Source organism: Glossina fuscipes, unplaced genomic scaffold, assembly GCF_014805625.2.
Source record: "Glossina fuscipes isolate IAEA_lab_2018 unplaced genomic scaffold, Yale_Gfus_2 0, whole genome shotgun sequence".
NCBI lineage: Eukaryota > Metazoa > Arthropoda > Insecta > Diptera > Glossinidae > Glossina > Glossina fuscipes.
Genome location: NW_023998414.1, coordinates 41,585,276 through 41,607,439, shown reverse-complemented (window position 1 = coordinate 41,607,439; position 22,164 = coordinate 41,585,276). Strand labels below are relative to the sequence as shown.

At 34.1% G+C, this 22,164-nt stretch overlaps 1 protein-coding gene across 5 annotated transcripts in view; it reads right to left on the bottom strand.

Moving 5' to 3' along the window:
- LOC119644602 (uncharacterized protein CG43867) overlaps positions 1-16,503 on the bottom strand; it is a 218,632-nt gene extending 202,129 nt beyond the window's left edge. For all 5 annotated transcript variants that reach the window (XM_038044207.1, XM_038044208.1, XM_038044213.1 and 2 more), the window contains exon 1: positions 15,422-16,503. The gene's annotated coding sequence lies outside the window, so the exon portion shown is untranslated. The remainder of the gene's footprint in view (positions 1-15,421) is intronic.
- Between the last annotated feature and the right edge of the window lie 5,661 nt (positions 16,504-22,164).

The following is a 22,164-nucleotide window of genomic DNA, read 5'->3' as shown; positions in this document are numbered from 1 at the left end:
CGTTGCATTTTTATCCTCTTTACAACAGAATGACATGCAGTTTTGTGAGTGGCGCTTCTTGACAAGCACTCCACTCTACATGAAAGCGTCCGATTTTATTTCTATAACTATTTTATTACATTATATTTTATATATATATATGTATATGTATATATATATTGTTATTATTATTATTCGGATTACATTGGAAAGCTAAGGATAATTTTAAATAGCAGATAAGCAATCAGGTGCTATAAAAAAAATCACATTATCTACTGTCTCGCCTAGAGAAAGATCCAAAAGGGCCACGTGCCGCTTTGTTATCTATGATAACGGGCCTCCTTTTTGCTTATGAATGGAGTGGAAAGGCCACAGAGTGAATGACTAGGCGAGTGAGTGGCCGCGGTTTCAAATTCCGGTGTAGTGGAGTGTTGTCCGGTTGTAGCTGCAGCGAGTGTCCGATGGTTAAAGCATAACACTTGCCAATCTTTCGTTTTCCTCACTTCTTTCTGATCGCCACCGTGTTACACTTATAGACGACATCTCATACTCGATTATTTTATTATTTTATTTATATTAAAAAAAAAAAAAAAAAAACATTGAAGCTCAGAGATCGAAAGTTCTTCTATATAATTCTATATAATAAATGCTTCGTCTTCTAGGTTTTGTAAGCCCATGTAGAGCACAAGATTTACACCAGCAAACCAAAAACGCACGACCAATTTATACAATAAATAACGGGAACATGGGAAAAACAATGATTGAAAAGCTTAAAAAGGAAAACATGAAATATTTAATAAACGAAACTCTTCAATCTGAAGTTACCAGAACTGAATACTGAACTTGGCATTATAAGTTCGAACAAATAATCAAAAAAAAAAAAAAAACACTTAAGTAAATAAATGAATAAATCCACAAAAAATTTTCATAACAATATAAAAAAAATTTTTTTTTTTTTTTATGTTTGTTTTTTCTTTTTTTTCTGTTTTTTTTTTTTTTGGTTTCAATTTAATTACTTTAGTCTTTGAAACTGCCTCGTTGACAGTCCATTCTTTGTATTACACAAGGAACACCTATAAGCAGCCGTCTACGTCAACGACCATTTCATGTCGTATATAAATTGTTGATTTTTTTTGCCGAAACCCCTTGTCAATACATCATTAACAAGCAGGTCATTGAATTAAAAAGGAAAGAAAAAAACTAATATTGACTTGAAAGCTTTCAGTCATATTCACTCATTCATTCAACAAGTAGAAAAAATTTATTCTGTAATAACGATTCATTAAAAGAAACACGAGAAAAGTAAATAAAAATAACCGAACCAACGCAACAAGTAGCGCCACGAGGTAAACATAAGTAAGAGCACATTTTCAAACACTGTAAGATACTACTGGAGGAAGATACATTTCTATAACAATAATAATAATAGCCGAATATTAATTGCCACCAGCCAAGCAGCGTCAAATGCTAGAGACCAAGAGCTGCGCGTTAAGTATCTAAAGCAAAGTTCTAAACACCGTCTTGATCGGCCAGTGAATATGAAGTACTAACGAGCAAGTACTTAACCCCAAATAACCGATGCGTGCCATTAAGTACTTAAACATTCAATTATTATTAAGCACTAAATCAAATTGAATATGGAATATTAAACACTAAACTCCAATGCCAAGTAACTAGCACCGCAGTACAATAGTATGCATAGCGTAGCTTAATATTCTCAGACGATGTATAGGCATTTCTACGTTCCAAAGTCAACCACGGACTACTACCACGGCAGATGGAATGGTTTACAAGGGCTTGTAAGCGGAGGATTTTATTTGAAAATCTATTTTGTAAATGCAGTTAACCGTGTCTTTCCGTCCATTTGTCTTCTTAGGATGGACGATACTGACTGAGAACTAAGCTTATGCTAGCACGCAGCGAGTAGTATAGAATGTGTACAGCCGATCTATGGCAGATATTGATAGTAAAAAGTTTTCCCAAGGTCATTTAAAAGTTTCCCATTTGTATGCATTATTGTGGATGTTACAGGTTCGTGCCCAAAGCGAACTTTGTTCCCCGCAAAAGTGTGAAATGAAAAAAATGCCCACCGAACAAATATGAGAAATTGAACGATATAATGCAAAAAGGGAGTGAGAGCGTGTGGTAGAGAGACAGAGAGAGCTAACAATTAATATTGATGTCACTGTCCTAGACGTGGCCTCGCAACGACAAGTTTTCCACTTGTACGTGTGCACTTTGCAACAGATTGATCTATGTTGGATAATCCTATGCTCAGCTTGGGAAGAGAACTGTTTTTAAATGAGCATATGAGCAGCCTTTGTATTGGAAAAAGTTTTCAACAAAAGCGAAATGCTCGTAACATTTCGAATTCACGCTACGAAAAACAGAAACGATTTGATTCGAATTTCAACCTTATTATAAAACCTTATTATAATCGGAGTCTTCAACAGTTTTTGCAAACTTTTCAGTTTTTCCTTTCTTAGTCTCTTATGCGTGTTTGTGCTATGTTGCGCATTCCAATTACTACTGTCTTTTCTATATGGTATACTAACCACCAAAATGTTTAAGCAGACAAGGAAATGTCGCAAAAAAAATAAATAAATAAGTGAAAAAAATAAAAAGAAATAAATAAAAAACTTATGTCATGTAATTCACATATACGGGCAACAGTTTAGAGCTTATTAAGCTCTTTGGATAACGTAATCACCGCTTATGGTAACAAGTGTTTTGGGCAACAATTATCCAAGCAAGCACATAATTAATGTAATGATGGTATTATTTACAAATCGTTGAAGTGCATAAATAAAATAAATCAAGACTAAGTTAAATAATATTGTTTTTTTCTTCTGCATTGCTTTAAAATATTGATGCAATTTTTCTATCTTTTTCCAAATCTTTTTATACCCATCACCGACGGAGAGATGATTTGCAACGCCCCGAAGGAAGCATCAGCGACCCCACAAGGTGTATATATTCTTGGTCAGCATTAAATTCTACATCGATTTTATCATGACCATCTCTCCGTCTGTCCGTCTGTCCGTTTGACCATTTGTCCATCTGGACATTGGAAATTCTCGCACGCAAGTCGATATTGAAAATGGGCTAAATCGGTCAAAGAACAAGCCGACAGTACCACGTAATCTGAGAATATCTCTGTTTTTTAAAACGAATCAAAATTGGTTTTTTGCTCATTACTCCTAAACTGTAGCAAATAAATGCACAAAAATATTAACGCATATCCTATGGGCGACGTTGTACAGCCTGCAAAAATGTTAGAAGGAATTGACCACGCCTACCCAACATTGTAGTGTATTAAAATTTAATTGTTTTATATCTTGCATCTTTTTCACGCGCAGAAACAAGCTTCAATAACCCCACGGAGTATACAAATTCTTCGCCAGTTACAATTCATGAAAGAACCTAAATATGTCCGCCTATCCGTCTGTCCTTCTGTCTGTTTGCGAAACTTTGTAGTATTTATGGTAAACATTCTCCTGCTCTTATGTTCGGATACCTTTCATCTGAGATAATGTTTTTGTGTTAATTTCAAGGCTCTCGCTTGAAACAAATCAATACTGTAAATAGAACGTGATATGCGACGAGGGGAATGAGATTTCAAATAAAGTCTCAAGTGATGTATTTGTGGTGTTTTTTAATATTATCATATATATAACGCGTTGGATAACGTAACCGTGGCGCGATTATGTGGGCTTTTTTATCATTTTTTCTATTTATTATTTTCATTTGTTTACTTATTGTTTAGGCACTTATCGCGAGATGATCAGATATTGTAAACAATAAGTCATATCAGATCGGTTTTTATTATTCTTTGACGAACGCATATAATGAGCGCAATAAGTAATAACAAATTGTTCCTTTTTCTTATTGTTTAAATATGTTTAAAAATGTTTAAAAACATTATTCTTCAGAAAAAAAAAAAAAAGTCTCTTTTACTCTTAATAACAGCTGTGTATGTTGAATGGAATTCTCTACCTAACTGTTACACTTTAACATTTTCCGCTCTCCTATTCTACAGAGTTACGTTAGCATATGCTACAAATAATATATGTCTCTCTTACTGCCTTCGGCATTATCTCTGTCAGGCACGAAAATTTTCTGTTAACATTTTTTTTTTTTTCTTTTTTTTTCATATCAACTATGCTGTAAAATTTATCATCATTATCATCATCATCGGCGTTCACGTTCCTAGTTAACTGTAATCATTATGGAATTCATAAAGTAACAACAAACACCCTTCTCTAAATGACTTGAATTGATTTTGTGGATTATTTATGTGTGCGACTTCTCTGCTCTAGACAGGCACGCATCGATTTATAAAACTGAAGTGAAGTGCAATGAACTTTTGTGTTCTAATTTCTTTCAATATATTTTTTTTTTATTTTCAAATTTTTCTTTCTTTCCATTTACTGAAAATTTTCACATAAATGTATTTGTTTTTTTTTTTTTCTTTATTTGCTTAAAACTCTTTTTACATTCGTATGTTTAGAGTTTTGTTGAAAAGATCTGAAAAGAAAATAATCGTTTCTTTAATACAATTTTATACGGAAAGACGAAAATCATTAAAACAAAAAATTGTTGTAATAAGGTAAACTAATACAAACTAACAATCCTGTGTATTGATTGACATTCATCAAAGTCAGTTAGTTTTATTGAATTATATATAGAATGAATTTATTTTCGATTCTGGATTTAAGCCTTGCTTCCAAAAAAGTCGTTACAACTGCCTTCAGCTGAATAATCAAACAAGCAAATCAAAACGTAGATAACATAAATCCTAATTATGCCAATGTAGCTCTTTTTTTATGCATTATATGATGAATCTTCGATGTATATTTTTCATATATCAAATATATTAATTTTTTTACAAAAGAAAATAGCAAAATATATTCAAATGAATGCTTTGGGATTTTCCATCTGCACCTGTCAACTTCAGACTGCAGACGAACTTGCGCAAAACTCGCTGGTTTACGAGTTATACACGAACGATTCCTTGTGCCCCTTACTTTGCAGGACAATCTTATTTCACTTGTAGGGCCTATATTAAAGCTGCAGTACCAGATATGATAGATTGAGTATGATCAAAACTTTTCACGCTACAAGGCGCCCACTGAGAGTTCACGATACGTCCCGAAATTCCGTTCGCAGCAGTGGGGAACTTGGCCGCTCTCACGCCAATTTTCTGCGCGCATTAAAAAATACTGCAACGTAAACATGTCTTTCATCACTTAAATACGCCGGGAATGTCCGATAAATGCAAATAAAACAACAGGCTTGGACTAATCTAAATTACTTCCTCGAACCGGGAACCTGTAGATAAGATGAGGGTTCTAATTTTTGTTGATCCGCCACCGTACTATTCTACAAACTACTGCTCTACCAATATGTTGTTGGGACTGCAGTCCATATTACTATCATAGTACTTGCATACCATTGAATGGTTGGATTGTGACGCCTTCTATGAAAGCATTTTTCTACGTATATCTTGGCTTTATACGGCAATCAACTCAGCAGTATTTTTAGTAGAAAGATTTCTACTCTACTCTGTTCTACTCTCTTATAATGAATTGTTGACAAACATCTAACTTGTTACACTAATTTAAGTCACTTGACCACCAGAGAGAGAGAGAGAGAGAGAGAGAGAGAGAGAGAGAGAGAGAGAGAAAGAGGAAATTAACAAAAGTATAATTGATTTGAAATTTTTTGCTTAGAATGTCCTCCTAATGTTATGTGTTACTTCAGGTGTACATGTGTGCGCAATCAGGAGGGCACATGGATTGTTATAGAGTCCGTTTGTCTTTTCCCAATTTCCTTTTGCCACATATCACACTGCCACAAAAACGAATCATTGATATTTGGTTAATGTCGGACAGACTTAACGCATTCGAGTCCGATTCGAATTCGTTTTCATAGCCTTATGGATGCATCACGAGCAATAATTCCTTATCGGTACGGCAGTCAATACCGCTGAATGCACGAAACCAAGCTATGTGGTATAATATCCCCAATTACTTTCCAGTCGGGATCATGTTATCCGTCTACAAACTAGTGGACAGATGCATCGCTGAGGACATTCGCAGTTGCAAAGCTTTGCCAATAGTTGACAACCAATTTTTGCTTTGTGCAGCTATCAATTTGATGACCCAATAGCTACTCGTCACATATACACTTATTACGAGTGCTTGGATGAATCGATGCAGTAAAAGCAAGACTGTATGTAAGTATGTTATGCGCACATTTAAAACTTGCAATGAAGATGATCTAAAGAACCATTGCTGTCTTTAGGCGTCACATGAAAATTATTAATATAAAATACGTATAAGGAGCCATAATAGTGTATGATGGTTAAATTGTTCATTTTCGAGATACATAATTCACATTCATAATTGATTTCTCGTAAAATTCTTAGATCGAGCTTTTGATGCATTTAAATTATTTTTAATTAGACGAAATCGACGTAAATTAATTAGAGTCATACAGATCTTGCGCAGGATGCGCATCATCATGCGAACGAAACTCAAGTCACTGGTATTATGAATGTCAGCTTTTAGTTTGTGAATTTAAAAATAGTTTTCAAAATCTGCCGTCTAAGCCTCATTAGTTCTGTCATTACAATAATAATAATTTAAAGTATTTTCATAACGTAATTCATAACGTATTAGCCAAAATCGTCACACAGTCACGTTCCTGAGCAATGCTGCTACTTCTCTCTAAAGGAGCAGAAAAACGCAGGCTTTTAAATGTAAAAAAAAAAAAGAAAAAAAAATATTGCAAAAAACCGAAAAAACCGTCAAGCGAAACAGTGGAAATTGCGCGCAATTGAAATGAAACTAAAAATAGAAGTAAAACACGTTTTGTAAGAAATTCATATAAAAACTAATTTCCATAAAACACATAAACACGCGCTCAGAATGACAACCCAACACAATGATGTGTCAACAAATGCAGGCGTAGAGACAGACAGATATACAGGCAGACAAACAACGAATTGACAACGGAGCGAACAGAGCATGATGACGGCAATAATAATAATAATAATAATAATAATAATAATAATAGTAATAATAATGATAAAGAGAAAGAGAAAGCAGGACAAGAAGCGAGGAAAGGAAAGAATGATGATTCTTTGCAAACAGCACACAAGCAACAGTAAAAATTATTACAAATAGCGATGAGTGTCGAGTTGTTATGACATGAAAAAAAAAGAAAATGCATAGCGCCCTCTACTGTTAGCTTAGGGAATAATGACAATATAATGACAACAATAACAAAATAAAGCCGAGAGAAGCAAAATCGAAAGACAAACCGACGCAAGCCGAAGCACACATACGGATATACAATGTATCCGAAAAATGTTTGTTTATACGACTGCTGCTAGTAACAATGCAAGCATTGCTTTGCCTAAGCGTGTATAAGTGAAGAAATGTGCGAATGGCTGAATGACTGAGTGAATGGTGCACGAGTGCATTATTATGTTAAAGAATGATGGTGGCAAACATTTCAAAACATAAATTCCAGTTGCCAGGCATAACGAACGAGAAGCACACATGGATGGATGGACAGACAGGCAAACAGACCGTCAAAAAGACCGAACAGCGCTCACCACATGCACAGGAAGCAAAATGACTACAAAACAGGAAACAAAAAAACCCACACAAGGATTTTTATATGCCAACAACAACAACAACAATAACAAGCAACATAAGCAAAACCTTTCAACAGACCGTGGAGAGCTTTTGGTTTTATTCCCTTTAGAAAAAATCAATGTTGAAATTGCTGTGCTCACGTTTGTTGCACAAAAAAGGATGTACTACGCAAGAAGAAGGCTTGTAAGAGCCCGTAAATTCCTTTCTCCCTTTCTCTTTTTTTTCCCTCATTGGTTCATCTTTTAGTTTGTTTTCAAATTTCATTTTTTTTTTTTTTTTTTTTTATATTTTGATTATTGTTCGAAAGCAGGATTTACTCGATGCTAACCCCCACCAACTACCGCTCGCTTGCATCTGCTATTACAATAATTGTTGCAAGGATATGAAATGATATGCCTTTATGATATGCTAAGTATTAAGTGACACAGTTTCTTTCTATTCATTCCGGGAGAAAAGTAATGCGAATACTGAAATAATAACTTAGAAAGCGGAAAGTCAACAGATGCTGCAGAGGAGATGATAATCTTTAGGTTTTTGATGAAAAAATTTAGGTCGCAGATGAAACAATCCTGATACGAAATAAAGATAAATCTGTAAGTATTGTCTGAGTAATCCATTACCTAGGCAGGCGAAGTGTTTGTCTGGTTTTGAGAATACATGAATGATAGGAGATCATCTAGCGACAGGCAGGAATATTCCAAGCCTTCTAACAAGACTCTCTTCTTATACGGACACAAACCTCAGAGAAACATACCCGCAGACGAAGAGATATATTATATATACAGACGCCCGATGTGAGGATAGGCGAAACTTCAGATAAGCGAACATATGAACGAATCACAAAAACCGGCCGATGTGTACAGAAAACGGAGCATACTAGTAGACGGACATACTAATGCAATGGCGCGCTTAAAGTACTGTACGTATATTTATGCGGAAAATCCGAATATGTACGTACTGTGAAGCGTTGTAACAAATTAACATAACCTAGTATTGTAGGTAGGTATATGTTATAAAGAATAAATCTGTTTTAATACAAGTATGTATTTAGCTTACGGCTAAACATTGAGGATTTCCTCAAAGATTCACTTATTTATTTTATTATTTTGGTGTATTGTCCTTACTTTTTTTTTTTTTTTCGTTTGTTATTATTGTTATCATGAAATGTTAAACCATTTTGAGTATTACTTTTACTTTATTATTCATTGTGAATGAAAGATTTTCACTCTGTGCCGGAATCCATTCATGATGATTTTCAATATACAAAACGACTGGTTGCTCTCCATGTATTCGACATAAATAACAAAACCTTTCCGCATATAAAGTACAAAGCAGAAAGAGAGATAGAGAATGAGTAAAAGAAAATGTGTTGAAAAGAAATAGAGAGAGACGAGAGAGACGAAACGGAGCAGAAACCATTATAGGCAGTCATTTAATCAATTATGCATAAATGACTTGTCTTAAGCCATAAACATAAAAGAAAAACATCTAAATTTTTCTGTGCAACTAAATAAACGTCTGGCACTGCCTGTGTGTGCTTATGGGAGCGAACGTCGTACAAGGGTTGAGATATTATACGGCGAAGCCTTTAATAGCGAAATAACAGTGTTGCACATACTAACGAAAACATTTAAATTTGCGAATTTGCGAAAATGCCGGTAAATGCATTAATTATTAACGAAATGTGAGCGGAAAACGTCGAGGAAAAAGAGCCGAGAAACACTAAGAAATAGTTGTGTGAAGACAGCTTTAAGGAGTGTTGCATGTAAAGTTTTTAACACAGCTTCAAATGTTTATGTGCAAAGAAATGCAAGTAAAAAGAGAAAAAAGCAAAAAACAAAAACACGTAAAAGTAACGCGAACTTATCACAGTTAAGATTATGAAAATTATCTTAAATAATTTGGAAATATTTGATGATTTTAAACGATCCGGATAAGTTATTAAAAAGTGAAATTTAATCCGATCATTAGAAAGCCTTCTGAATTTCTAATTTGGCTAAATCTTGTCCGGACTGTGGTGTCAACAGTAACTGATACCAATAACGAAATCGTTCCCGTTTGAAGCTCCTCTTAAGCATGCCTTTAGCCGCAACGCAGAAAGAAAGCAAGAAAACAAGAAACAAAACACGAAACCTCAATTCCATTATGTCAACACACTCGCCTTAGCATGTGTTTCGATTATTGTTTACACTGCTGCTTTTTGTTTTGTGTGTGTTTGTTTTTTTTTTTTTTTTTTAAGTTCATTTTTCGATTCCTTTTTCATTTCGCAGGAACTTTTTATAAGCTGAAGAGAACTCAAAGTTCCCCTTCTGCTCTACCTCGCCGACGCTTACAAATATTCATTATGCCAGATTTTTTTTTTTTTTTTTTTTTCATTTATTAATAACGGTTCCTTTAAAGAACAAAAGACCTTTTGTTTTCACTTTGAAGCGTCAACAGAATGCAGCCGGGTCTGCATGCGTGTAAGAGTGTATTGGATTATTTGTATGATAAACACATTAAGTACTAATCATTGTTTATATGTTTTGTATATGTGTTGAATGAATTTAAAAAGCGTAAATAATTAAGAGTGTTGTTTATTGTTTGTTTGTTGCTGTTTGTATGGCACAGAACACACAATTGAATGATATTTTATGACAGCCGAAGAGTATAGCTGTTGCATACTTTAAGGATGAGAGTAAAAGTTCTATACTAAAACCTACATTGATGGTGTCAGCTTTACTTAGCTAAACTACTTACTTAACTAATCCAACGGATTGATTTAAACACTGATACAAATACGATATATATTTTCGCACTGAAATTCGAGCGTATATCGTCCGAACTACTGTTAAACATGCGGATGGCCGTAGATTAAATAAAAACTAAAACTGTTAACATTTAAACACTGAAACACGTGCTTTGGCGCAGTGGCGAGACTGTGCCAATGGCAAGTGCTTGCGAAATTTCGTTGCGAAAACATCAATCGCCAAGATAGCTCTCACACTAATCGGCCAATCGGTTAACGGCGGCCAAATTTCGTGAAGCCTTTAGCGTAGTTAGAGAGCACAGCTAATCCGCACAATCATTAATCAAGTGTCCTAAGGTTAAGGATTACGCAAGTCCACCTTTTAATTGCGTTCAATTCTCGTTAAAAATTTTTTGCAAAGATGCGCTGCCGCTCTTCTCCAAACCCATGAAGTATACTTAGAGACTTAGCGGCGGTTAATTGGAGCTTAAACGAAGTCATGGAATACTTGTTGCAAGTACGAAGGTTGATTGTCCATGCCGCGACACCGCCCACTCAAATTTTTCTGTTTTAGAAATTTTCATTCAACAATTTGTAACAACAGAACAAGCGCTTTTCTAGCAAACGTTATTATCGTTAACGGCAGCGACAACAAGAACAACGCGTATTGAATGTTAGGAGCTGGGAAACAATATTTAAATATAAGTATTGATAACATTATTACAATCATTACTATGTTTAAATAATGTAGTTTAAATTTCACCAGACGTTACAACAACAAGAAGAACAACAACAATAGATGCATGAAAAAAAGAAAAACAAACATATAAACATAAACATTTGGTACAATTTTATAACAAGAACAACAATAACAGCAACGGCAAACAGCATTAGCATTAGCATTAGCATTAGCATTAGCATACCCAAGTGTCCCACTGCTATTGAAAAATCCAGTAACACTTTGGCAGTGTTAGATGTGCAATTTTCATTACAATTTCCAACAAACTAACTACGTGCTGTTGTTACTGCATGCTCGGGGAATAGTTTACTTGTTTTTTACTACACAATAGTTTTACTTGAAAAGAAAACTATCGACCAGACAGACATGAAAAAGGGATAAAAGTAGGTAATCTTGGTCTGGTTATTCATTATATTTGTTGTTGTTTTTTGCTGCTGCTGTTGCTGTTGCTGTTGTTGTAAAGTCGACACCCATTTTTAGTATTTTTATTATTGTCGTTACTGTTAGAGCTACCAGTACTTTTTGCTGCTCTTGGTACACTTGTTATTGCTACTTGCAGTTTATAGTGTTTTCTCACTAGAGTTAAACATTCTTATGCACATCACATCAAGAACTACTGGTAGAATACAGATACTAGCAAAAAAATAAACACTCAAACACTTGACTAAATGCTCTCAGTATTCTTTTCGTTGTTTGCCAAGTAGATGTCACAAAACAAAATAAGAAAAAAAAAAAAAAAAAAAAATAGAAAATAAAAAGAAAACTACGACTGCTTTACACTAAAATGCACTACATAGCACTTAAGCCCTTCTAATGATAGAGTCGAATATTCATAGCTGCGATCATTCATTGGGCGTCAGAGTCGGGGCAGTAAGTAATTGCTGTGACCTTGAAATGTCTCTCCAACCGTCAACCTTAGTTCTTGCCATTCGAATATCAACGATAATGGCAATGTTTTCGTTCATGAAAGACTTTATTCTTAGTTTTTAATGGTAGCTTTACTATACCCATACATATATATATATATATATATGGCTTAGAAGTGTGGAAACGATATTAAATTTCTCTCTTTTCGCGAAGACAGGAAAGACATGTTAAGATTATGCCTAAAGGATCAAAATACAAAAAGGCCTCACCATTAAAAATTGAGAAAATGCAAAAGTTCTTGGCTTTAGCAAAGCGAGGTTTTATTTCTCCATTTTTTGCATGGATATTGTGGATCTATCTGCTCTCCCGGAACATTTCTTTACATTGTTGTTATATAATGAATATATGACAAAAAGCCAGTAAAAAAACGTCGTCAGGGTGGATTTATATGCAGGCTAAGAGAGTATACGCTGTTTAGGAATAAAAAAAAAACTCGAAAGTGGATTTTTAAAACTTACCAAAGTCTAATGAAAATTGAAGACGAGTGAGGCTGCATTACAGCAATCACATTGACAATGGCGTGAAATGATTACCTTGCAATTTGATAAATATACGTCATCTGAGAAATTAACGGTGAACTTTCTTGCATCTTGCAATATCAAAGCCTAGCAATGGAATTTAATTATTTTTCTAATATATTACATAATATGTTGTCGGGCCAACTATTATATTATCTTATGGCCATGGTAATCTGTTTTGTTGATCCAAGAAGCAGATTATAGTGAAAAAGCCCATTTTTGTCTGATAATATGCACAAGCTGGAGTGAACGCATAAATATGCGCTTAGACAAGTGTGCCCATGCATGCACTAGGTACCTGCGGTATTCTGCTATTATAGACATTACTAGCCAAACATAACACCCACCTATTGTCACACCAAACGTTCTAAGCAGCTCAATATAGTGCAATGTTGGCCGTATGAATGACGTTTGCAATGGTTGGCAAGCACCAGACAATAAACTTAAAGCAGAGAGTAAAAGAAAAAAGAAAGATACAACAACAGAAAAAAGAAACAACAACAAAAAAACAAACGCAAATTGCCGCATACCAACAGACGGTCTATAAACAGTCATTCTATATAATAACAACAACAACAACAATTTATGTACAGAAACAGTAATAACAACAACAATAATAATAATAATAATAATAATAACAAGGGCGGCGGCAACAACAAAACCAACAACAATATAATAATAATAATAATACAGATCTAATAGAAACTATAAACGAAATCTGCAAAAAACATGAACGTACTTCTGTACATGCATATATATGTTTAGTTATTTTTTACTTTCTTGACTTTTTTCGTTTTATCCCTCTCTCTTTCGGCGATGTTTAGAACATAAAAATGTAGAAAATGCTCTTGACATGTTAAGCCATTTTTTTTTTTTTTCGTAATTGTTGTTGTTGCTGCCAATTGTTATAGGAATAGTTTTCTTTTTGTTATGTCAGCGCGATAAATTTCAATTTGTCCAGTATATAAACTTGGGGGGTGTCGGGGGATGGAAAGCGTCATCGAATGCACAGTAAACATACGACAATCAAATCGCAATATCTCCGTGTACTGGAGCAGAATTGACCATAATTTGTTGATAATATACAAAGCAGAGAGAAAGTAAGGACACTCGGGCAAGGACAAGGACTCTAGAGGAATATTTGAGGTAAATTAATTTGCATTATCTTCCATAAATTTCATTTCTTTTATTTGCAGCTTTTCACCTTTTTTTAAAAGAGTGGCCCTAAAATGGCTCTTGGCCGCACTGAGAAGAAATTCTACCAATTATCCGTCATATTTTAATTCGAATTGACCTTGAAAATCAAAGCTTCGACCTAGAAGTAAATGCTAATAGAACTGACCTGAATATCGTAACAGCAAAATGTTGCGCGTAGTTGTTAATGGCTGCATGTAGCATTTGCCACAACCGCTTCCATTGTCGATCCCTTATATTACACGTGTAAAAAACAACCCGAGTTTGCTACAGGTTTGCGAGTGCGATTGTAGAAATGAAACATTTAGGATAACAATAGATTTCAAATCGGTTTACGTTTAAAAATGCATTCAGTTATGAGCTCACATCTGCAACACAAATTCGCGAATGGAACGCTTCGCCAATTGGTGTAAAATAAAATGTCTGCGATCTGAGATCGTATCTTTTGTCCCCTATTGTGCCCTGTTGTGTAATAAAGTAACTATATATATATATGTTAAGCAAAAGATCAAAAAGATCCGAGACTGCGAACGCGTGGACGCATGTGTCATTGGTAAACTTCCTAGTCCGGAAGTAATGCGGACGGTTTCAATTGCTATCCCACAGAGACTTATAGTAACGAAAGGACGGGCTTGTCTTATGCCGACGGCCATTCCATATCCTGCCCAATCTATAGTTTTTATCGGGCAAGCATTTTATATCAGAGAACCTGCCGGCGGTCTTTCTGCCTATCACAATTATGAAATGAAAAGTTGCCGACAACATTCAGAAAATTATTGCGTCCTCTATGAATGAATCTGTAGCCGAAATCAAAGACATATTATACTCAAGATATCTCCGAACATTAGGTTAACGAAAATTAATTTATAGCCCGTAATCCATTAAAGTCTCGTTAAATTAAAATAATTACTGGGCCGTCAATCAGAGTATGCAGCAAAATATCAAAATCCGTAACGGTCGGTAATAACGTCAAATGTCTACGCATGCATTTATAAAGCTAAGTTGCAAAGAAGAGATGCAAGCTAAGGATAAGACGCTGGAATTACACAACAAATAGTTCTTAGACTTTAAAAACTCTTCTTAAAACATTACCGCTTTAACATAAAGGTATACCCAAACCTACATCGGAAAAATTTCAAATAAAAGTCCCCAACGAGGATTGTGCACTTGAAATGATCATCGTGGGTAGAGTCCATTTAAGACTAAATCTACTACTCGTAAATAGTATTATGAGGTCGTAATCACAATTCTAACTAGTAGGTATATGGACAGACACAATAAACTCTAATCCATTAGCCACTTTCATACATCCTCTAAGGAATTACTAATTTTCTAGTTATAGAGCAGTATTAAGACTTACTTGCACTTCCACAGATACTGACTGAAACGTATCGTTCTCATAAATTTTCGATAAATCTACTGCACATTTGTTTATTCAAAAGTAAAAATAAAAAGAAGGAAAATATTACATTCATAACATATTTTATATTTTCAACAAGCGAAATTCGCCGTTAGGCGACTGCAAAGTTACATTTAAAAAACATTAGCGTATGCTTACTACGATCCTGTCGATACATTTTTCGTTCGAGCATACTTCAAATTGTTTTCGCAAATAACGCATTAATAAACTTAAATGGCTTAGTTGAGAAAAAAAATCATTAAAACTTACTTTATAGGTATGTAGCCGATGTAACCGTTTGCTCACAATAATTCCTGAAGAAAAGCATTAAATGCATTTTGGCACGCAACCGTTATTTAAAAGAAGAAATGCCGATTTAAAAAGTTCATATATTGCTCTTAACAAGGAGTTTAACTAGCGTTAGTTAGTTAAATCTCTCGCTCATCCCGAAAATTAGTAAACAAATGCACACACACACACTTTAAGAAATAAAACGATATTATTGTAGAGAAAACGTTCCCTTCGTTTTTCGCACCGCACAACACTAGTGCTTTTCGTGTGAATATCTTTAATTAAGAATTAATGAAGTTTAAAATCAAGTTAAATTTAATATATCGCGCACACAAAATGAAAAATGTGGGGTCGAGTACAATTTAGTGGTGAGAACGCAAAAAACATATGGTCTTTTAAACTCTTCTTAATAAGTGTTGTTTTTGCACTGCTTTCTCACTGCTTTTTTATTTATTTATTTTTTATTTATTTTTTTTTTTTAATAGCCTTTACTCACACTGCTATTCTGTAAATCGTTTTCTCTCTCAATGCAGTCTCGTTTTCAATAAACATTTGACTTCAAATCTGTAATGTTTGTTCTGGTTGTTATTTTACAGAGCGGTTGTTAGCTGTAATAACGTAGCCTCTGCTACGTTGCCGATGTATAAAGAGAACATGTTAGAGTTACTGTTGAGTTTAACGAAGATGCAAAAAAAAAAAAAAAATTGCAGCAACAGCAACTACATTATTTGTAAAATATGTATAAAAAAAATTTGTAGCAACAACGAAGAAAAAAACGTTGTGAGCAAAACGAAGAAATCACAAAAGGGAGTTGGTTTTCATATTAAATAATTTTTTTAATATACGTACTTGTGTACATACGCACAGATTTTCAAAGTACAAAACAGAAGCTTGAATTGCATTCTTTTATCACTTGCAATAAGGTACTTAAACAATTAACAAAAACAAAATCAAGACACAAGGAATACACACAGCTGCAACTAATTACTTTTGAAATTTTTAAATTTTATAAAATTTTTTCGATTTTGCGATTTTTTTAAACATTTAGTTTTTTTTTGTGTAAAACAAATTCAATATTTTCCCTCGTTTTTTCTATTTTCATTTTTTTTTTTTCTTTTGAAGAAATAAAATAAACTTCCACACTACTAGCAACTGTGCAAACGGGTTGACATATTTGTACACATGATTTCTATAAAGCGCTTACATTATTTTGTTTATATTAATCATAAATTTTTTCTTTTACCTTTCTTTCCCGGTTTTATTTATGCATTGGAAAATATAAAACTTGTTTTCTTTAAATTAGTTATCCCACATGTACGTTTACATATGTTTATTATTTGCTTACGAATTTATATAAACATAGCGATACAAAGCGATATTAAAATTTCATATCAACTCGTATAACATTTTATTTTTGTGTGCTAAGTTTTCTTCTCAATATTCTATATATATTTACGTATATTATTTTGCACAATCTCTCGCGACAAGAAATTCACATATCTTTACCCATCCAAAATTCTAACATTTTTGAAGAGAAGAAAAAAGCGAATGAAAATAAATAACAAATAACGCCAGCTGCAGGTTCATCAGATGTTTACAGAGAGAGGCGACTTCTTTGATTACTTAGCAGTATTGTATCCCCCTAACATTTTGTTATTGCGAAATTTCTTGCTCTGAGAGCAAATTCTTTGATTTCTTAGTTCTAATGTATCCCCCTAACACTTTGTTATTGTGAAAATTTCTTTGCTATGGAAGATATTTCTTTGACACGCGAGTGAAAAATTCTAGAAAATGTTAATTTTTTATATTCATTTAAGCAATTGTTAAAATATAATGCTCTCTCTCTCTCTCTCTCTCTCTCTCTCTGCCTCTATTTTCGTCTCACCTTTACACTCCTTTCAGCTCTCTCAGAGCAAAGCAAAACTTTACAATAACAATACCAGCAATATAGTAATGCTGTCAACCCAATCTTCTCAGAGCACGCAAAATTGTACAATAACAATGCAAGCAATCTCTTAATGCCGCCAAGAATCAAAGAAATCCCTCTCAGAAAATCAGAATATTTGGTCAAAACGATGAGCATTAATATGTTTTGCTTATGGCATTCAGATTTAAATCGTTTTAAATACGAATATACTCGCGAGCATAACTGAATTTAAAAACAAATGCAAAACTCTCAATACCAAACAATATCTCTCGGTAAGACGATGGGTCGTTTTTTCGAGTTACTGATTGGAGAAAGGGTAATAAAGTTAAGTATACGCACGTATGCGTGTGTGCTCGCTTGTACACAAATTACTCATTAAAATTTCAATAGTACAATATAAAACGAATTCTCTCGATTCTCTCTCAATTTCTCAGGCACTCATATTAATTGTTATTCTATTCTCTTTTTAACAGAAAATTAATATTTTTTAATTTAACAGAAATACATTAGATACGAATAAATGCAGAATAGCATTAACATAACCACCTGATTGCATTCTTTTAAAATTAGATATAATTAATTGTTTTTTTTTTCCTGAAATCTGAGTTTGGCGATAAGTTACATTCAATAATTATTGTTAAATAAAGTAGAGGTTCTTTATATGTTTGCGTGAAAAAAAGAAGTACTGACCTCTATAGAAAATCCACATTTTGACATTTTCGAATCTACGCTTTAGGTACACTCATCGAGACACCAAATATTCATGCCTGCGTTTATGTTTGCCTACAATGTTTTTTATCAATGTTTTTTGCTCACATATTTTCCTTTCCATCAGGGTCATGCCAACTATAAAATTTAACAAGAGGAGGATACATACGTAAGGACGTCGGAAAGTAGTGAATAACCGATGGTATTTTCTTTTTCTTACAGAAATATATTTTTAGCTTAAAATCTGCTTTACTTAATGTTTAATTGTCTAATGTCAAGAAAAACTTTCACACACATAAAGGAAATTATAATAAAAGAACTGTTCTAGATTTTGTAAAACGGTGTGCACGCTGAATGAAAGACAAATATTATTTTCCTTACTCATGAAATTATTATTCTATTCTACTTTATTTGTTTGTTTCATGTGGCCATAACTGCGTAAATGTTTCTTTTTACATTGCTAGTAAGCAAATTCAGTTAATCTTCGAATCGTGTTAAAATGTTAAGATTACAAGTTAATTTAAGCACGACGTAGCCAAATCGCGCACATTAAGGAGAATTGATTTGATAGAATTTGAAGTATCCGATATTGAGATTAACTGATACATATCATTAAAATTTTTGCAAAGGACTCTGAATGGTTTGAAAAGCTCGTAATTATATTTACATTCACTAACCTTTATGAAACACAAAGTTCCTTGGGAAACGATTCGGGACATTGAAGTTTATTTCACCAAGTTATGTCGGCGAAGCGATAGTACCGTTTATTAACTTAACTAAAAAAAAAAACACCAAGAATAAATCGTCGTTTCTCAGGTGGCGAGAAGGCTAGCAGAAGCAATCTATTTTCGTAAGGAGGCAAAATGACAGGCGGATTCCAAACCAAAACCCTAAAGGCAATGAGCAGGAATTTCTTTTGAACGAATTCTATTGAATCTGTATAACATCTGTAGGAAGGAGGTCAGGCAACCGAGGCATACCCTCACGTATGAGCTAAGCTCATGTATAGCGTTTGTGTAATGCAATGATCGTTAAACTCTTTGGACCACCGTTTAATGAAGCCCAGCACCCAACTATCTTTACTCGAAGAGACCTCGATGTGCAGAATAATACGTAGTCTTTGCTCGACGATTTCAAATTTTTATGAACCGATGAAATACTCAACAGTGAGTGAATTCCCCCTTGAAAAAGCATACTTCTTGCATTTTCTTAGATAGATGATTCAGTTTGAAACCGTTTGAAGCTGAAACGCGTGCGATTCGAAGGCAAAGAGAGAACACAGTTTAACATCATCACCGTACATAAAGATATGGGTGGATTTAATCAACTAAAATCAGTGTATGCGATGTCCGTGCGGGAGCCACTAAAAAAATCTTGCAAGCATGGCGAGTGAAGTCTACGCAAGTTCGCAACACTTAATATTCCTTTGATACCATAGCGAAAGCTATCGACTGAGTGAAAATTTGTTCAAACAGTTTAGATAAGACACTTTTAGCTTGGCAATGCCTCTGTAGTTTTTCGATTCGAGGATTTCTGTTTTCATATTTGTAAAGTAAAATGCGCAAGCTAGTCTTCCAACATAAAGGGATAATATCTACTTTCAAAGCCTACTTAAGAATGTTTACGATAACGGCACATAGCTCATGAGAGTGCGATTTGAGTATTCACGATGGAGTTTTTAAATAAGTCAAAACGAAGTATACAAACTAAAAAAGTGTATGATAGCTTTCCAATTCTCTGATCTCATTGGATTCATCTAGAGAGGATATTGCCAACGGAATTTAAGAAGACATTTTGAACAAAGGTGTTGCATTGGAGTTTTGACGCAAATCACATCAAGGTCATTGTGAAAAGAATCAAACGTTGCAAACGAACCACGGGACGTTAACAATAAGACCGATATTCTTAGATTGATGTTTTTAAAGTAAATCATTATTAGAATTACCGGCTGTTCTCCACAATTGTGCGCTGTATGGATATAGAATTAAAGGATACTCTTGTGTACAATACAAATTCTTAGCTTGAGCTGAGATTCTGGATGAATTAGTCAAAAAGATTCTTTTGATTTTTAAATCAAGTTTCTGTCGTTTTTTTTTTTTTTTTATGAGCCCGCTGAGGGGATATCCCCTATAAGGAAGAAAAGAAATTGTACTTGTGAACGTCCTGTCCGAAGAATATCGTTTTGTATTCTCATGTCCAGAACATGAAGGATTCCCGATTCTTCTAGATTGACACAGCCCTTAGATTTAATATGATTCTTCCATATTAATCTTTGGTCAAAGTGTAAGCCAAGGTATTTTAAGCAATTTTTGATAGGGATTTCATTGCCATTTAAAAAACCTGAAGGACAAAATCACGTCTTTAACACGGACGTAATATGCGTCGATTTTTTAGCATTTATTCAGTCAAAGCGAAGTTGTGTTAAGATAATTTCCTAACACGTTTGAAATACTCATGAATTAAGTATGTTAGAATAGAGTTGCTGTGTCATCTGCATACGTCGCAGTTAAAATATTGTCAACGATCGGAAAATCCGAAATGACTTGATTTGAGCGGCAAATACATAGGAGTTGGTAAATAGATATTGAGTTTGAAAAATAGCCTGTCATGCCAGACTTTATCGATGGCCTTTACTGTATGCACGAATACACCACCTCAGTAATTTTTATATTCAATGTCTCCTCTGATATACGAAATCACGCGATGTCATTGCTCAATTATGCTATGCTTATTTCTGAAACAGTACTGAAGGTCACGATTAGGAAATTGTTTTGTAGAAATGGATGTTGTCTTCGCAGATATATTCTTTCAGATATTCGAGGAAGTGTTGCGAATAATTGGCGTAATTGGTATGTTAAGTAAGACTTAAGGTAGATTCATCTTTTATTAACCCCTTCTGGGTGACTTCTTTTTGACCCGTTTTCTTTTTCATTCCTATTATCCCGACCATCTGTCCACCGCAAGTACCGTTATTAGTGAATCAAGCCGTAGGACTGATATTTCCTTTGTTGAAAGAATGATTTAATATCAAAATTTTCTTCTTCTTATTAATGATAGCAACGTAAATGTAAAACAATCTACGTATCCACATACGTGGCCGATGGGTTAACTACCAACTAATTCAGAACTAATTTGTGAAATGAGTTAAGTATGTCTCTTCATCTACCCATATGTTGACACGTTTTCACCCAGGGTGAATCTCATCCAAAACGGATTAAATCAGATCATTTATATGACTACTCCCCGTATAACATGGAAGAAAATGCTTTCAAAATTTTTTTACAAAAATTTCTAAGTAACAGTACGTCGTCGCACTAAACTCTAACCCTCTTATATATCCGTTATTTCGAAAAGTAAGCCTATTAATAATGCACAATCAGAAGCGAGTTAGTAATTTGACAGAAAAATCAACTACACGAAATTTGGGCCATACATGTATAGTTTTTGGATGCCATCGCGTATAAGAGTTGTGGTGTAAAAGTAAGCCTTTATATGACAAAAAGGTTTATAGTTTGACATTTTGTAATGAATTTTGGCCCACAATAGTAGTAGTTCGAGATAGAAATTAACTGCACCATATCTGGACTGCGTAGGTTTTTCGGCGTAGGTTTTTTTCGATTCCATCCTTCATAAAGGTACTCATGGCGACTAAGCCTTACTGCGTTCTTTATAAGAGTGCTCATGAATAGTAAGCCTTTGCATGGCAATAAAGCCGAATTTTAAGTGCTTGCGTGATGAACGTATGTGAATAATAAGACAAGAAGACAAGAAGATTGCTTTTGTTAACTATGGAGCCTGTTAGTTCACGTTTTTTGCCCTCTTCTCTATAAAAGCTATCATAATAAGTATTCCCCCACTTGGAAACTAAGCTGCCGCACCACCCTTTTTAGTATTACGTATTACGAAAACAAATGAAGAATCGTGTTCCGCGAAGCAATGTAGGGTATTTAATAACTCGATTTGCCCAACTATAATATTATTATTGGCTTCGTAATTACAAAGGGCATGTAAAAAGGAAGTTAACAAATTGCAACGGCAGACGATTAAATTGAGAAAATTGTATACAAATATTGAACATAGTGGACTT